Source organism: Pongo pygmaeus, chromosome 2, assembly GCF_028885625.2.
Source record: "Pongo pygmaeus isolate AG05252 chromosome 2, NHGRI_mPonPyg2-v2.0_pri, whole genome shotgun sequence".
Lineage (NCBI taxonomy): Eukaryota > Metazoa > Chordata > Mammalia > Primates > Hominidae > Pongo > Pongo pygmaeus.
This window is the reverse complement of record NC_085930.1, coordinates 190,099,934-190,118,595: the sequence shown is the minus strand read 5'-3', so window position 1 is coordinate 190,118,595 and position 18,662 is coordinate 190,099,934. Positions and strand designations below refer to the sequence as shown.

General features: G+C 42.6%; 1 pseudogene; it reads left to right on the top strand.

Annotated features, from left to right (window-relative positions):
• Positions 1–17,402: 17,402 nt before the first annotated feature.
• Positions 17,403–17,808, top strand: LOC129033143 (large ribosomal subunit protein eL32-like; annotated as a pseudogene).
• Positions 17,809–18,662: the final 854 nt, after the last annotated feature.

Below are 18,662 nucleotides of genomic sequence, written 5' to 3'. Positions count from 1 at the left end.
TTCGAGACCAGCCTGGCCAACATGGCAAAAACCCTTCTCTATTAAAATAAGGCTGGGCGCGGCAGCTCATGCCTGTAATCTCAGCACTTCTGGAGGCTGAAGCAGGCAGATCACGAGGTCAAGAGATGGAGACCATCCTGGCCAACATGGTGAAACCCCATCTTTCGTAAAAATACAAAAATTATCTGGGCGTGGTGTTGTGTGCCTGTAGCCCCCACTACTCAGGAGTCTGGGGCAGGAGAATCGCTTCAACCCAGGAGGTGGAGGTTGCAGTGAGCCGAGATCATGCCACTGCACTCCAGCCTGGCGAAAGAGCGAGACTCTCAAACTAAAAAAAGGTCGGGTGCGGTGGCTCACTCCTGTAATCACAGCGCTTTGGGAAGCCAAGGCGGGTGGATCACGAGGTCAGGAGTCTGAGACCAGCCTGGCCAACATGGTGAAACCCTGTCTCTACTAAAAATACAAAAATCAGCCGGACACAGTGGCACGCGCCTGTAATCCCAGCTACTTGGGAGCCTGAGGCAGGAGAATCGCTTGAACCTGGGAGATGGAGGGTGCAGTGAGCCGAGACTGTGCCACTGCACTCCAGCCTGGGCGTCAGAGTGAGACTCCGTCTCAAAAAAAAAAAAAAAATTAGCTGGGCATGGTGGCACATGCCTGTAATTCCAGCTACTCAGGAGGCTGAGGCACGAGAATCACTTGAACCCAGGAGGTGGAGGTTGCAGTGAGCCAAGATTACACAACTGCACTCCAGTCTGATCAACACAGAAGACTCTGTCTCAAAAAAAAAAAAAAAAGAAAAGAAAATAAGACATTAAAAAATGTAAATAATTTACTTACTCACCTTTTTTTTTGAGGAAGCAGCTGAAGATTATGGTTATTCCAAAGGAAAAAAAGAAAGTTGAGTGGTCAACAAAGGATTCTAACACAGAGGAGAGGTGAAAAGTGAATCCCCAGATGCTGGTGAAGGAAGATGTCACTATGACAGTTGTATTAGGAGTGTAACCATCTAGTCAATGGTGTCCAACAGTAAAAAAAAAAAAAAAAAAAAGGAAAGAAAAAATAGTTTAACCAGCCCTTGCACCCAGAAATGGCTATCCGAAAAACTAAAAAAAATGTATTCTTTTAAAGGAGTGTAACAACGTCAACACAAAAGAGTGTAACCAGCCCAGTTTTTTTTTTGTTGTTGTTCTTTTGTTTTTTGTTTTAAAAATAACCTAGACTGGAGTCCAGTGGAGCAATCTTGGCTCACTTCAACCTCTGCCTGCTGGATTCAAGGGATTCTCCTGCCTCAGCTCCTGACCTCAGGTGATCTGCCCGCCTGCCTCGGCCTTCCAAAGTGCTGAGATTACAGGCATGAACCACCACACCCAGCCTCCAGCCCAGTTTTTAGGAAGTAAAAACATCTTTGAGAGAGACTTTTTCAGGATTAATCTGATAGAATGCTTCCTGTGAATGAACTTCTTGAGCGGTTATTTAGATGGCTAATGGACTGTTGGGACTGAATTATGAAAAGGTAGTTAGAACATTAAGCAAGTCTTAAAAAGATAACAACGTTAGGAAGAAATAAAGTCATTCCAGAAAACTAGTCCTCATTTATCTCATGGCTCAGCTCTGAATATATAAATATTATGAAAATACATATAAAATTGATCCAACTGAATTCCAACATGTGTAAGTTGAAGAAAGAGCAGTGGTACTTGTGCATGTGTAATGTGGGAAATAAAGGGAAGAGAGCTGAGGTCTCATCTTCCACAATGCCCATAATATATGGGCAATAAATAAATGACCACATATTTTTTAGAGATATGGAAGACACCAAATAATAAGCTAAAAAGTTAAACGCAGTTGTCTCTGGGAAAAGGAAAATAATTATGGAGAGTAGTGAGACATTGAAGTTTTTCTAAAATTTTTTGAGAACTAATTGATTCTCCCTCCCTCTGTCCCTCCCTCCCTCCTTTCCTTCCTTCCTTCCTTTCTCTCTCTCTCTTTTTTTCTTTCTTTCTTGACGGAGTCTCACTCTGTCACCCAGACTGCTCACTACAACCTCCACCTCTTGGGTTCAAGTGATTCTCCTGCCTCAGCCTCCCAAGTAGCTGGGATTACATGTGCCTGCCACCATGCCTAGCTAAATTTTGTATTTTTAGTAGAGATGGGGGTTCACCATGTTGGCCAGGCTGGTCTTGAACTCCTGACCTCCAGTGATCTGCCCGCCTTGGCCTCCCAAAGTGCTGGGATTACAGGCTTAAGCCACTGCGCCTGGCCCTTTTTTTCTTTTTTTTGAGATGGACTCTCGCTCTTGTCGCCCAGGCTGGAGTACAGTGGCGCAATCTCGGCTCACTATAACCTCCGCCTCCCAGGTTCAAGCGATTCTCCTGCCTCAGCCTCCTGAGTAGCTGGGATTACAGGCTGTCCTGCCCCAGCCTCCTGGGATTACAGGTACCCACCACCACTTCCAGCTAATTTTGTACTTTTAGTAGAGACGGGGTTTCACCACATTGGTCAGGCTGGTCTCGAACTCCTGACTTCAGGTGATTCACCCACCTCGGCCTCCCAAAGTGCTGGCATTACAGGCATGAGCCACTGTACCTAGCCCCTTTCCTTCTTTTTAACTGCTCCTTTTGGAGCAGGGCTACCCCACAGGCAGTGTGCCCAAAGCAGCCTGATTCTTTAAATAGGTAGAATTTTTGACAAAGATCAAAGCTAAAAAGAAGAAATACAATTTTCTTCAGAAGAAAGAGTATCCTTTCTGCTCTGTAGACAATCCAGGACTGAGATGCATTAATGCAAGACTGAGGGTCTGAGGTCTGGTAGCACCAGTAGTGACCGATAAAAATAGAATGTTCTGAAAGTCAATAGACAAGACATGGTTCTTAACTTTAGGATCATATTTCAGGCCTATGCTATCATGCCATTTTTCAACTCTTAAGCTGCTTTCCTTTACTGTGCTTTTTAGGCAACTCTTATAATGTAACTCTTATGCTCATTCCACCTTAATTAAATTGCTAATAGTGCTGAGATACTGTGATGTTGCAGTTAAGGGCACGAACTTTAGAATTAGAATCCTATATTTGCTATATGGTCTTTAGTGAGTTAGTTAACATCTCTGAGCTTTACTTCTCTCTTTTTAAAATGTAGAATAATGTTTACCTCAATGGGCTAATAAGATCAAGTGAAGAAATATATGTAAATGTGCTGACTACACAGTGTCTGGCATGTAATAAGCACTTAAATTATTATTATTAAACTCTAGAAGTCTATTACTGCTAGATTCAGTATTTTAAGTACAGGACTAATTTATTCGAACTCATTATAAATACTTAGCGATTTTTTTTTTTTTTGAGACAGAGTTTCACTCTTGTTGCCCAAGCTGGAGTGCAATGGCATGATCTCGGCTCACTGCAATCTCTGCCTCCCGGGTTCAAGTGATTCTCCTGCCTCAGCCTCCCGAGTAGCTGGGATTACAAGTGTGTGCCACCACGCCTGGCTAATTTTTTGTATTTTTAGTAGAAATGGGGTTTCACCATGTTATCCAGGCTGGTCTTGAACTCCTGACCTCAGATGATCCACCCACCTTGGCCTCCCAAAGTGCTGGGATTACAGGCGTGAGCCACCTCGCACAGCCTTACTTAGTGTTTTTGTTTTTGTTTTTGTTTTTCAGACGAGTCTCATTCTGTCGCCCAGGCTGGAGTGCAGTGGTGCGATCTCGGCTCACTGCAAGCTCCGTCTCCTGGGCTCATGCCATTCTCCTGCCTCAGCCTCCTGAATAGCTGGGACTACAGGCGCATGCCACCACGCCCAGCTAATTTTTTTGTATTTTTAGTAGAGATGGCTAATCCCGATTCATTACTGGATCATGAAATCAATTCAGTGGATATTATCAACATTTTAAAAGTTGAAATAAAATACTAATGAATAGACCAGAGAACTTTCCACTAATAAAGGCTTACTTAAATGTTTGAGAAACATTGGCCTAGTGCTATTTGAAGCTAATGGTGGTCCCCTCCTTTTAAATAAGAGCACAGTAACATTGATTTAAAGAAAAAAAAACTTAAAAATAAATAAATGCACTTAAGGTAACAGTTATGGAAGATTAAAAATAATAAAATGCACAATTATGGAAAGAGAAAATAAAATGAACAGTTATAGAAGGATAAAGATGATTAAAAATGATTAATTGCATATGTTTTTCTTTTTTTTTTTTTTGTGATGGAGTCTCTCTCTGTTGCCCAGGCTGGAGTGCAGTGGCGCAGTCTTGGCTCACTGCAACCTCCCGGGTTCAAGCGATTCTCCTGCCTCAGTCTCCCAAGTAGCTAGAATTACAGGCACCTGCCACCACACCCAGCTAATTTTTTGTATTTTTAGTAGAGACGGGGTTTCACCATGTTGGCTAGGCTGGTCTTGAACTCCTGACCCCATGATCTGCCTGCCTTGGCCTCCCAAAGTGCTGGGATTACAGGCGTGTGCCACCGCACCTGGCTTTGTGTATGTTTTTCAAAGTCTTCACTACAGTAATAAGTTATGATATTCATAAAAGTCTAAGGTCAAGTCTATGTTTACAATAAAATAACTCCTAGTTTCCAATGCTTTCAAGACCACCAAAATCAAAAAAAGGACTTTTTGAAGTCCCTGGCATCCTAGCTCATATTTTATGCCTACGAATAAAATTCTAAAGTCGTATCTTTTTAGTTCATTAGAAATTCTAAAGTCTTACCTTTTTAGTTCATTAAAAATGTCTTTGATAAAACATTTTATATTTTTAAAGAAGCAGACGTATACCCATCATTCAGACTTTAGTTTCTAAATGCAGTTCCCCAATAATAGGAACCAAGGCTTCCAGGAGAAATGGCTGATTCCATGTCAGGGGAAGGAGAGTATGAGATGAACCTAGTACATGCTGCTGTGCCACAATGTACGTATAGCTCAAATACTGATGGATCATGTTATAAGAACCCACCAGCCAGTTTGGAGACGTTCCCACTGGCTAAATCTGATAAACTGGGTTTGTTGTTTGTTTTTGAGACAGAGTCTCGCTAAGTTGCCTGGGCTAGAGTGCAGTCACTGCAACCTCCGCCTCCCAGGTTCAAGTGATTCTCCTGCCCGAGCCTCCTGAGAGTCGGGATTACAAGCCCGCTCCACCACGCCTGGCTGATTTTTGTATTTTTAGTGGAGACAGGGTTTTGCCATGTTTTCCAGGGCAGTCTTGAACTCCTGAGCTCAGGTGATTCGCCCGCCTTGGCCTCCCAAAGTGCTGGTGTTGTAGGACTTTTCCTTAGTTCAGCTAAAGATGGGGTCCTTGTCTGTCCCAAGCTGCAAAAATTTAGGCTCACAGATGGTTTGAAGGGTGAGTAAAGCAGGGTTTTATTGGATGAAAAGGAAGAAAAGGGGGAAACAGGGACTTTCGCTAGGTCAGAGTCCCCGTCAGAGCACTTCCCACATGCTATTCGAATCCCAGTTTCCACACAAGAAGAGGAGGGGCCAGTCTCCTCCCTGCTGCAAAGTGAACTTCCTAAGGCTCCATGTCAGTGGGCAGACTGGCTGGAGTTTCTCTGAGGACCCCCTCCCACCTGGCTGTCTCATTTCCTCCTCTAAAGAAGTACATCTGGCCGGGTGCGGTGACTCAAGCCTGTAATCCCAGCACTTTGGGAGGCTGAGGCGGACAGATCACCTGAGGTCGGGAGTTCAAGACCAGGCTGACCAACATGGAGAAAGCCTATCTCTACTAAAAATACAAAATTAGCTGGGCATGGTGGCACATGCCTGTAATCCCAGCTACTCAGGTGGCTGAGGCAGGAGAATCACTTGAACCCGGGAAGTGGAGGTTGCAGTGAGCTAAGATCATGCCATTGCACTCCAGTCTGGGCAACAAGAGTGAAACTCCATCTCAAAAAAAAAAAAAAAAAAAGGTACATCTAACTGCTCTTAGATTAAGGATAAGGAAAAAGAGCAATCTTAACTGCTTCCTGCTGACAGGGGGTGCTGTTTTGGGGGAAATAGCAGTCAGAGCTCCCTCAGAGGCCTATTTAAGGGTTCCCGGCAGAAGGGGCCATTGTCAGAAGCTCCAGTTGCATGACTGTTTGGAGTTTGATGGCCTGAAGGCAAGAACAGACAAAACAGGTTATTAGAAAACATGTATCAAAACGAAACAAGGGTAGGGGTAAGGACAGCTCAAAAGTCCTTACGCCTTTTACCAGTTTGCACAGGGAGAGGGAGGCCAAAAGCCCAACTGGAAAAAAAAATTTACCCTTTTGCCAGCATGTTGGGCTTCTGGGTTCCCTTCCCCTAAGTCCAATCCTAAGACAACCAGTTTAAAGCTTGGCAAATTAACTCTTTCAGGTTGGAGGATGCATCTCAGGGGAGTGTAGTACGAAAACACAATTACCTATTAGTGAAGAGAGAACAGAGGAGGAGAAAGGAAAAAGAAGGCATTTTTAAAGGAGTCCCAGAGGTTCAGTATGCATTTGAATGGGGTACAGACTGAAGATGAATGGCTACCCATCTAGAAAGAGGGAAGCAGGTTTTCCTGGTTCCCTTCTCTTCCTAGCAGATACCCAGGGTATGTGAGGGAGAGAGGGAAGAGCATCCTATTTCCATCTTCCATCCTTGCATCCCCGAGTCCCTGTGACCTTGGCAGTTGCCGCCATGGATGTCAAAGCGACTTCCACCTATGAAGCAGGTGGTGTCTAGGGGGCGAGAATCATCTGCTCTTATCCACATATACCCTATCTCCCCTGCTGTCAGTAGCCCTGGAGTTGCCTAGACCTAATTTACATCATGGATACTAACATGGCCTTTATCCATGAAATAGGAAGCTTGGACTTGGCTTAATCGGCAGGAATCAGCCACGCTCACCTGCGCTGTGCCTTTTAACCTCTGTTGTCATCTGCCTCTGGATCCCTTAGATCCAGTTTTCTTTCCCAGGGCTTTGACTTGAAGCTTGAAGTTGAGTCTGAGACAAAAATGTGTCACGAGGGGGCGGTGCATAGACTCCTTATCATAAGCCAAATGCTAAGGTGAAACTGTGGAATTGAGTCCTCCTCCAACAAGGGAGAGAAAAGGATGTCTTGTGACACACCCAGATAACTGGTAGCTATAGTTATGCTTGTTAGGATTTGGGTGCATGGTTCCTGGCTTTCGTTAGCTCCCTTGGTTTTACTTTCCCAAAAAGGAAACCTCCAAGTGATGGACATCCTGTTTATCCCCATCACCTGCCAGGATTTGTAGGATAATTGCCCAGAACCAGAATATTGATCTGGATTTCTACATTACCATCCCTCTTGTCTTTTCTGAGTTGCAGCTAGAGATTGCTGGTTGGTTCACAGGAACAAGCAGGGCTAGTCTAACATGTAGGCGAAAACTTAAAAACAGCTAGTGAGTTTAGAATTTAGTGACAAATGTATGATAAGTTTGGGAACATAATTTCGGTCTCTCCAGTCCTCATTTTTGTGAAAAATAAAAAAATTATGATGGGACTGAGTGGTTTGCAAAATAAATTTTAATCTTTTTTTTTTTTTTTTTTTTGAGATGGAGTCTCGCTCTGTCACCCAGGCTGGAGTGCAGTGGTGCAATCTCAGCTCACTGCAACCTCCGCCTGCCAGGTTCAAACAATTCTCCTGCCTCAGCCTCCCAAGTAGCGGGGACTACAGACGTGTGCCACCATGCCCGACAAATTTTTTTTTTGTATTTTTAGTAGAGACGGGGTTTCACCATGCTGGCCAGGCTGGTCTCGAACTCCTGACCTCCTGATCGGCCTGCCTCGGCCTCCCAAAGCACTGGTTACAGGCGTGAGCCACTGTGCCTGGCCCAATATATTTTAATCTTATACTTGGCCTGATTATTTGCATAAAGTGCAGCAAGAATAATTACTTCTACATAGGCCTTTTGGATTGGCTTTGATGAAACTCTGTTCCCCAAGGGATCTAAGTAAGATAAGACCTTTTAAAGTTGAGCCCAACCATGGGTTTGTATCCTCAAACACCTGTGAGTTGGGTGATTCTCTCCTCTTAGGGTCTCAAGATAAACTTCGAGCTTCTAGACATGTTAGAAAGTGACATTCTTTACTGACCACAGGTCAGGAATCCTGTACAGGGACTGCGTAGGCAAGGGTATGAGGCCAGTTTCCCCACTGGGCTTTTATTGGCTCTGCAAGTTGAGATTGACTCCTTAAAGGAAAGCATATCCTTCCAGTGGTAAAATGACTAGTGTCTCCAATTGAGTCCTTTTGCAAAAGAAAATGGATTCTTAGTGCACTGATGCAAACAACTATATTGCCATATGAATGCTCACAGATAGTTTCCAAATTTTAGAGGAACCAGGCAGAGAAAAACAAACATACTCCAAATTTTGTTCATAGGAGCATACCTTACTCAATTATTAAAGGCCTTAAATAGTTCAAAATGGCCAGATGCGGTGGTTCACTCCTGTAATCCCAGCATTTTGGGAGGCCAAGGCGGGCAGATCACCTGAGGTCAGGAGTTGAAGACCAACCTAACCAACATGGTGAAACCTCGTCTCTACTAAAAATACAAAAACTCAGCCAGGCGTGGTGGTGAGTACCTGTAATCCCAGCTACTTAGGAGGCTGAGGCAGAAGAATCATTTGAACCCAGGAAGTGGAGGTTGCAGTCAGTGAGCCGAGATAGCGCCATTGCACTCCAGCCTGGGTGATAAGAGCAAAACTCCATCTCAAAAAAAAAAAAAAAAAAAGTTTCCTTGACTCTGAAAAACAAAACAAGGATCAGCAATATTCCAAGCAAATTTCAAAAAGGTTGCTTCAGCTGAGTTCTGTCCATTTAGTTAACTCTTGTTTTGCTTGATATTCGTGAGCATTTCAGTTTTATGAGTCGTGTACATTTTCCTTTATTCCAATGTTACAATCTCTAAAGCTATGAGAGGCCTATATTTGAGAGCACCTGTTAAAGTTCTATAGCTCATCACAGCCGGGCGTGGTGGCTCACGACTGTAATCCTAGCACTTTCGGAGGCCGAGGCAGGCAGATTACCTGAGGTTGGGAGTTCAAGACCAGCCCAGCCAACATGGTGAAACCCTGTCTCTACCAAAAAATAAAAATAAAAATAAAAAAATAAAGTTCTATAGCTCATTATAAACCATCTTTGAAAAGGATTAAAACGAGACAACAATTATCTGTGAATAGCAAAATGTCCAGGGTAGTTAGTTAGAAATACGATTGACAAAGAAGTTTGGTTATCTCCATGGTTTACAATAACTTAACATAAAAACCTTAATTACAATTGACAGCATATATTCAGACATTAGAATTTTAGAAATTCCATACAATTTGGAACATGTATTAGCATTATTCAGCAAGACACAACTAAAGAAGATTGAGCATATTTAGGCAATTCCATGTACCTAAACTTGTCACATAATCCTGTTTACCTCTCTTTTCTGGACACTTCAGGGGCCCTCTAAAGTATTCAAAAAGCCAGGTGCCAGGAAAGACAATTTTGAAACTGAAGTTTGGTTTTGGGAAGGCTGTTAAATGTTTGAGGTTTAAAACACTTCATACTGTGAAATAGAATTCCAGATTTCTGGGCTGGGCATGGTGGCTCCCACCTGTAATCCCAGCACTTGGGGAGGCCAAGATGGGTGGATCATCTGAGGTCAGGAGTTTGAGACCTGCCTGGCCAACATGGTGAAACACTGTCTCTACTAAAAATACAAAAATTAGCCGGGTGTGGTGGCGCTTGCCTGTAGTCTCAGCTACAAACGAGGCTGAGGCAGGAGAATCACTTGAGCCAGGGAGGCAGAGGTTGCAGTGAGCCTAGATTGCACCACTGCACTCCAGCCTGGGCGGCAGAGCAAAACTCTGTCTCAAAGGAAATAAAAAAAGAATTCCAAATTACCATAAGTTATTTATTTTGCCAAAATCATGACTTAGAAATTTTAAAGAAGCAAAAATCTTTTATAACCCTTTACAAATTTTGCCAAAGAGCAGATTATCACCTTAGGAAAACCTTGTTATTTTATTTTTTTGAGATGGAATCTCGCTCAGTCACCCAGGCTGGAGTGCAGTGGCAGTTTGTAACCTTAAAACAGATGCAAACCTTGCATCTGACCTGCATTTTACCAATAGTCTTTAGGACAGTTTTTATTTCTCAAAGATTAAAGTCATGTGAACTAAAAGGTACCACAGCATTTATCTTCCCTTTAAACAGTATTTGATCCAAGACCTTGTCTTCCTTTAGGCCAAATTAATTAGAGCTCTTTTTGCAGACATTATGCACAACATACACACTGAGAGGCAGGAGAAAACCCAGTCACTGGGTGTCACCCTTTAAGAAACAGGGCTAGGAAAACATGCAGATATCAAACCAGAAAGAAACTTATTCCCTAAGTCAGGATTGCTAAACAAAGCCTTGCCACCGGAGTTACAATCCTTGCCCTCAGGATATAAAATAAGATGGAGGCTTGATTTCACAACCAAAACTTTGCAGAGAATACAGTGAGAGTTGGGGCCTGGCCTAATAAAACCATCTTGTTAAATGGGTGAAAAAATTTAAAGGTTAACTGCTGATGGGTGGAGAAGAGGAGAAAAAAAAGGTTTAAACATGCCTGGGAAATAACCTCTTATTCTTATACAACTGCTTCCTCCAACAGGAGAAAAGCTTAATTACTGTCCGATGGAGTAGAGCCCCCTGGCTGGGGAAAGGGAAGTCTCCAGTGGCACATGGCAGAAAATGCCAGCCACCTGGCTGTGCTGGACCCTTGGGCCATGCATCCCAGCCCCGGCAAGGAGAGGAGAGTTGTGGGGAGCAGCTGCTCGCCATGGAAAAAGCCATGAAAAGGCCCAGGAGTGATGGGGGGCTGGGGACACGGTTTCTCCCACCCTCAGAAGTCCAAGGATGAGAAGGCTTAGAAGCAACAGCGAGAGGTTTTGAGTCCCCATTTCACTTACTGCTTTTTGAGGCCCCACATTGGGTGCCAAAAAATGTTGCAGGACTTTTCCTTCATTCAGCTAAAGGCAGGGTCCTTGTTCGTCCCACGGCCACAAAAATTTGGGCTTGCAGACAGTTTGAAGGGTGAGTAAAGCAGGGTTTTATTGGGTGAAAAGGAAGAAAAGGGGGAAACAGGGACTCTTGCTAGGACAGAGTCCCTGCTAGAGCGCTTCCCACCTGCAGCTTGAATCTCAGGTTTCATACAGGAAGAGGAGGAACCAGGCTCCTCCCTGCTACAAACATCATGAACTTCCCGAGGCTCCACCTCAGTGGGCAGGCTGGTTAGAGCTTCTCCAGGGACCACTCTTCCACCTGGCTGTCTCATTGGGATTACAAGCGTGAGCCACCGTGCTTAGCTGGGACAAATTGTTAATGAAAAAGAATATTTGGAGAAATAAATTATTCTAGGACTGGGCCAGAGAAAATATTAAGTGAGCCGTAAGCATCTTCCAGATGTTTACAGAGACTTATAGAAAGCAAGGAAGTACTCAGAAAATTAAAGGATGGGAGTACATCAAAGAACACAGGACCCAACCTGAAAGAGCTCTCAATAGCCAAAGCTGGGTAATCTGAGCAAAAAAAATAAAGTACAGCAGGCTCAGTGGCTCACACCTGTAATCCCAGAACTTTGGGAGGCTGAGGCGAGTGAATCGCTAGAGCCTGCAAATTCCAGACCAGCCTGGGCAATGTAGTGAAATGCCATCTCTACAAAAAATACAAAAATTAGCTGGGCGTGGAGGTTGAGGTGGGAGGATCGCTTGAGTTGAGGAGGTGTAAATAGCAGTGAGCTGAGATTGCACCACTGCACTCCAGCCTGGGCAACAGAGCAAGACTCTGTGACAAAAATAAAATAAGGCCGGGTGCAGTGGCTCATGCCTGTAATCCCAGCACTTTGGGAGGCCGAGGCAGGTGGATCACCTGAGATCAGGAGTTCGAGACCAGCCTGGCCAACATGGTGAAACCCCATCTCTACTAAAAATACAAAAAATTAGCCAGATGTAGTAGTGGGTGCCTATAATCACAGCTACTTGGGAGGCTGAGGCAGGAGAATCGCTTGAACCCAGGAGGTGGAGGTTGCAGTGAGCTGAGATCACACCATTGCGTTCCAGCCTGGGTAAAAAAGAGCAAAACTCCATCTCAAAAATAAATAAATAAATTAATTAATTAGATAAAACAAAAGTAGTATTGGGTTATACTTAACATATACAGTGAACAACAAGGCATCTAGACTGATATAAATGAGTAAATAAACATATAAATGGGAATAAAGGGACAAATTTTTCTTACTGAAGCATTCCAAATAATATATGCAGATAACCCCTGCTCCTGAAGATGGAACTTATTCACTCTTTCCGCTCTTTACTCCTCCTCACCTTGAGTGTGAGTTGAACTTAGTGATGTCGAAAGAATAAAGTATGTATAAGAAACAAGTGGGCCAGGCGCAGTGGCTTATGCCTGTAATCCCAGCACTTTGGGATGCTGAGGCAGGCGGATCACTTGAGTTCAGGAGTTAAAGACCAGCCTGGCCAACATGGTGAAACCCCGTCTCTACTGAAAACACAAAAAAAATTAGCCGGGCATGGTGGCAGGCGCCTGTAGTCCCAGCTACTCAGGAGGCTGAGGCACAAGACTTATTTGACCCCAGGAGGTGGAACTTGCAGTGAGCCAAGATTGCACCACTGCACTCCACCCTGGGTGACAGAGCAAGACTCTGTCTCAAAAAAACAAAAGAAAAAAAAGAAACAATTGCAGTGGAGAAATCTGAAGAACAGATTTCTCAACCAAGTGATCAAAGCTAGTATCACCAGTGGCAAATCATGTTGTTGGCATCCCGTCTGTGATAGGATGTGGTGAGAAGGGCACTTCCCCTCTGTGGTATTCTTCCCCAAAATCTGTAACTCCAGTCTAATCACAAGAAAACTATCAGACAAAAACAGACTGAGGGACATTCTGCAAAGTAACTGACTTCTTGAAACTGACAAAGTGTCATGAAAAACAAGTGAAAACTGTCACAGACCAGAGGAGATGAAAGAGACATGACAATATATGCCATTTGCTATTCAGGATTGGATCCTGGCACCAAGTATTAGTGAAAAAAATTAGTGGAAAAAAAACTAGTGATATTTAGTAAAGTCTGGAATTTATTTAATAGCAATATACTAATATTAGTTTTTTGGTTTTGACAAATGTACTATGGTAATATAAGATGCCAACATTAGGGGAAACTAGTTGGAGTGTATATGGGAACTCTGTACTACACTTGAATCTTTTCTGTAAATTTAAAATTATTCCAGAATAAAAATTTTATTTTAAAAAGTGAGTATTGTTTCATAACAATAACATTAAGAAAGAACTGAAAGCAAAGAATTCTAAAATAAGGAGGCCCATAATTTTCCATGCAAATTCTGGAAAATATTCAGGGTAATGTGGAGGTGAGCAAGTTTTTAGGAGGCTGATCACAGCCCCCAGATTATGAGTTTGTGATAATATATTTTCAAGTCCTCATTCCTGAAGAAGTTGAGAATTTTCCTAAGTTTACCTGCCCAGGGAAGTCAGGTGAACAGCTATCCTGTGATAGTCCTTAAGTGTTTTTGTTTTTGCTTTTTTAAAAAACAATTTGAGATAGGATCTCTGTCAGCCAGGTTGGAGTGCAGTGGCTGGATCAAGGCTCACTGCAGCCAAGACCTCCTGGGCTCAAGCCATCCTCCCACCTCAGCCTCTCGAGTAAACTCTAAGTTTTGATAAAACCTTATGCTTCCTCACATGAGCTTCTGGTCTTCTAAGAGCCACAGCTTGCTTTATTCTACCTATAATGGATTCCCATTGTCCTTACAATAACATTTTTTTTTCTTTTTTCTTTTTTTTTAGAAAGGGTCTTACTCTGTTGCTTAGGCTAAATACAAACTCCTGGGCTCAAGTGATTCTCCCATCTCAGCCCCCCAAATAGCTGAAACAACAGAGGATAAAACATAAATCCCTTCATTGTTTGCCAGGAATCTCTAGGCCGAGCTCAACTCTTGCCATATCTCCCTTATACTCTATGCTCCGGTCATCTTGATCCTTGGGAGGCTTCATATTCTTACTAGAATACTGTCCCCTTTATTGCTGTCTCCATTCCACCTGGTTATATCTGAAATCATCTTTTTCATGTTTTGGCATAATGGCACTACCTCAAAGAGGTGAATTGGCTAGCCTAAGGTAACCATAGTAGACTCAAGCCTGCCGTAGAAGTCAGTGATCTTGCCTTCTGGTCAAAAACGTTTCAATACCAACTTGGGCAACATGGCAAGACACCATCTCTACAAAAAAAATTCTTAAAAATTTAGTAAGGTGTGGTGGCATGTGCTTGTCATCCCAGCTACTCAGGAGGCTGAGGCAGGAGGGTAGCTTGAGCCCAGGAGTTCAAGGTTGCAGTGAGCTATGATCATGCCTCTGTACTTCAGTCCAGGCAACAGAGCAAGACCCTGTCTCTAAAGTAAATAAATAAAATTTTAAAATATGTTTTAATGGTTCTCTTTCTTATTAAGTTACATTATGAATGGAATTCCAAATGAATGGTTGGGGTTGAGGGGGAGCAGTATTTTTTTTTTTTTTGAGATAGAGTCTCTCTCTGTCGCCCAGGCTGGAGTGCAGTGGTGCGATCTCGGCTCACTGCAAGCTCCGCCTCCTGGATTCACGCCATTCTTCTGCCTCAGCCTCCCAAGCAGCTGGGACTACAGGCGCCTGCCACAATGCCCAGCTAATTTTTTGTATTTTTAGTAGAAATAGGGTTTCACCATTTTAGCCAGGATGGTCTCGATCTCATGACCTTGTGATCCGCCTGCCTCAGCCTCCCAAAGTTGGGGGAGCAGTATTTTAATCACCCTAACAAACTATTTTCATTTAAGCCTTGACTTCTTATCTACTTGCACATATAAATTTTACAAAATTATAATCATAGTGCTGATCAGCTGTTTTTTTCAAACTCCAGTACACACCAGAGGATCAATTTATATTCTGCTTTATTTTTTGTACACGTATTGTTAAGCATTTTCCATGTCGTTACATAGATTAGGTATATCTATTCATGGTTTTTTATTTTTAATTTTTCTGGAGAATGGGGGTATCACTATATTGCCCAGGCAAGTCTTGAACTCCTAGGCTCAAGCTATCCTCCCACCTTTGCCTCCCTAAGTTCTGGTATTACAGGCGTGAGCCACCGCACCTGGTCTATTTATTTTTATCATTCATATCTCATGTATTCATCTATATTTACTTAGAACTTATAATGAATGAAGTACTGGGCAAGATAATGTCATGCCAAAACAGAAATCTTTGCATCTTTGCTCTAGGGGAGTTTATATCTAGTTTACATTAATGAGTTACTTAGCCTTCCATCTTCTTTTTCTTTTTCTTTTTCTTTTTCTTTTTTTTTTTTTTTGAGACTGAGTCTTGCTCTGTTGCCCAGGCTGGAGTGCAGTGGCACACTCTCCACTCACTGCAACCTCTGCCTCCTGGGTTCAAGCAATTCTCCTGCCTCAGCCTCTGGAGTAGCTGGGACTACAAGGCACCCGCCACCACACTCTGCTAATTTTTGTATTTTTAGTAGAGATGGGGTTTCTCCATGTTGGCCAGGCTGGTCTTGAACTCTTGACCTCAAGTGATCCACCCACCTCAGCCTCCCAAAGTGCTGGGATTACAGGCATGAGCCACCATGCCTGTTGCCTTCCATCTTTTATTAATATTATTCTTAAATACAATAGTCTATATTAATATAATAATATAGTCTCCTCTGCTCTGTAAATTACACCATGTAGCCTCTTTTTTTTTTTCAAAATAGTCCTACCTATAAATTGCATTTACTCTTTTATTGTTTCTCCTCATATAAACTTTCCCTAAAAAATTTCATGTTTTCCTGATCTTGTAGGATACAATAAAGTTTCTCTTCAAAGGTTTAGCCTGCTAACTTCCTGGTTCTTTGTTCCCAAACCTAACTTTCTTGTTCTACCTGCCTCTTCGCCCCTAGTTACTCTGAACAGCCTGTCCCCTTCTCGTCAGCTCTAATCAATAACTCACATCTCTTGCCTTGGTTACCTGCACCCACTGTTTGCCCAAAACTGCATGTCTCACATGCTTCACCACTGTACCTCACATCCCCCTTCCCTTCCATATTTAGAAAGATATTTGAAAGTAGCCAATTGGATCAGCTCAGATTGTGTGATCTGACCCCAGCCCATTGGGGAGTGACACAGAGGTAAGGACTACACGCCAGAGATAAAAAACCCCCTGCTCTCCTTTGTTCCCTGTGCTCTTGCGATCTTGATTGATGTGAGTGGCACCCTTCTGCAGAAGTAAATTGCCTTGCTGAGAAAACTGTTGCCTGAGTGCTGGTTTCACTTTGTGGCACCAAGCATTTATTTCTAGAGCATTTTTATATTCAACAGTCTTAAATGCTGAACATTCACTAGAGACTCCCAAAACTTAATCTTCTCTAAAACTTCATTGCCAGTTTTGAAGACACCTGAAATATAATTTTTTCCAAAAAGAACTTATCTCCCTCCACAAATAAAGGGATCTTCCTCTATGTTCTATGTTAACTAATGACATCATTATGTACCCAATTGTTCATAATGTTTTGTTTAAGTAAAAACTTAAATTTACCTATGAATCTCTCCTCATTTCTTATCACATCTCTACCTAGTAGGCCTCATTACTTCAACATTTTAAATATCTCAATTTTATCTCTTTATCTACACTCTCATTGTATTCCTTCAGTTTCTACTCATCTCTTCTCTATGCTTGCAGTAGCCCTTTAACTGGTTTCTGCCTTCTCCATTGTGATTTTTCAGTTTTTATCCCTCTCTACTGAAAAGAATTCTCTTTTTAAAAGCCAACCTTAGGCCAGGTTTGGTGGCTTATACATGTAACCTCAGCACTTTGGGAGGCCAAGGTGGACGGATCATTTGAGGCCAGGAGTTCGAGACCAGCCTGGGCAACATGGTGAAACCCCGTCTCTACAAAAGTACAAAAGTTAGAAAGTCTCAGCTGGTCGCAGTGGCTCATGCCTGTAATCCTAGCACTGTGGGAGGCTGGCAGATCACTTGAGGTCAGGAGTTCGAAACCAGCCTGGCCAACATAGTGAAACCCCGTCTCTACTAAAAATACAAAAAAATTAGCTGGGCATAATGGCGGGCACCTGTAATCCCAGCTACTCGGGAGGCGGAGACAGGAGAATTGCTTGAACCAGGGAGGCAGAGGTTGCAGTGAGCCAAGGTTGTGCCACTGGACTCTAGCCTGGGTGACAGAGTGAGGCTCCATCTCAAAAAAACAAAAAACAAACAAAACAAAACAAAACAAAAAAATATAGTCTCATAACTTTGTCTCAAAATAAATAAGTTAATTAATTTTTAAAAACCCCAACCTGCGCGCTGCCTACGGAGGTGGCAGTCATCTCCTCCTCAGAATCATGGCAGCCCTCAAACCCCTTATGAAGCCCAAGATCCTCAAAAAGAGAACCAAGAAGTTCATCTGGCACCAGTCTGACCGATATGTCAAAATTAAGCCTAACTGGCAGAAACCCAGAGGTGCTGACAACAGGGTTCATAGAAGGTTCAAGGGCCAGATTTTGATGCCCAACATTGGTTATGGGAACAACAAAAAAACAAAGCACATGCTGCCCAGTGGCTTCTGGAAGTTCCTGGTTCACAACACCAAGGAGCTGGAAGTGCTGCTGATGTGCAACAAATCTTACTGTGCTGAGATCGCTCACAGTTTCCTCCAAGAACTGCAAAGCCTTGGTGGAAAGAGCTGCCCAGCTGGCCATCAGAGTCACCAACCCCAATGCCAGGCTGCGCAGCAAAGAAAATGACTAGACAACTCATATGCACATTTTGTGTTTAAATAAAAATGTAAAAACTGCAAAAAAACAAAAACAAAAAACCTTAGTCCAATGATCTTACTTCTAAACACGTGATTTCTTGTTTGTTATCTGACACTATCAATTCATCATATTATCACCATTTTAAACATTTATTGAACACGTAATATATGCCAGGTATTCTTCTAGGTACTTTATATTCTTTGATTTAATCTTTGCATCAGCCCTTTTGAAGCAGCCATTATTTTCATTCCAATTTTACAAATGCAAAAACCAGAGCATAGAAAGGTTAAATAATTTGCCCAAGATCAGTAATTTGGCAGAGCCACGTAGTTTGACTCTAGAGTCTTTGTTCTTAACATTACCTCACAGCTACCTTTCACAAATATATTAATTCCAGACCTCTTAGTGTGGCTTATAGTATTATTCCCAATTCAATCCCAAATCCATCTCCCCATTCATTAATTACTTATTAAATACCAAGTATAGTTGAGCTGTATATTTTTAAAACTTCTTCAAAGAGCATGTGAGTTGGTGAAAAATAATGAGTACAAAATGTTGCAAACAGTTACATGGTATAATACAATGAAGTAGAAATATTTTCAAATTCTTTGTGAATAGAGGGAAAAGCTTAAACTGGGCTGAATTTTGCTTTTTCACACTGTGGTCATTTTTCATGTTGTTCTTAAGTTTGAAACATCTCCTTCCTTGACTATCAGCCAAACTACAGTATCTTCAAGATGCCACTAAATTGTCTTCTGCTCTGTAGAGGCACCACTGACGTAGTGCAGAATTGGCATTTCTTCTTTGAACAGCCATCTTACATGGTGCAGAGTTGTAATATTGCAT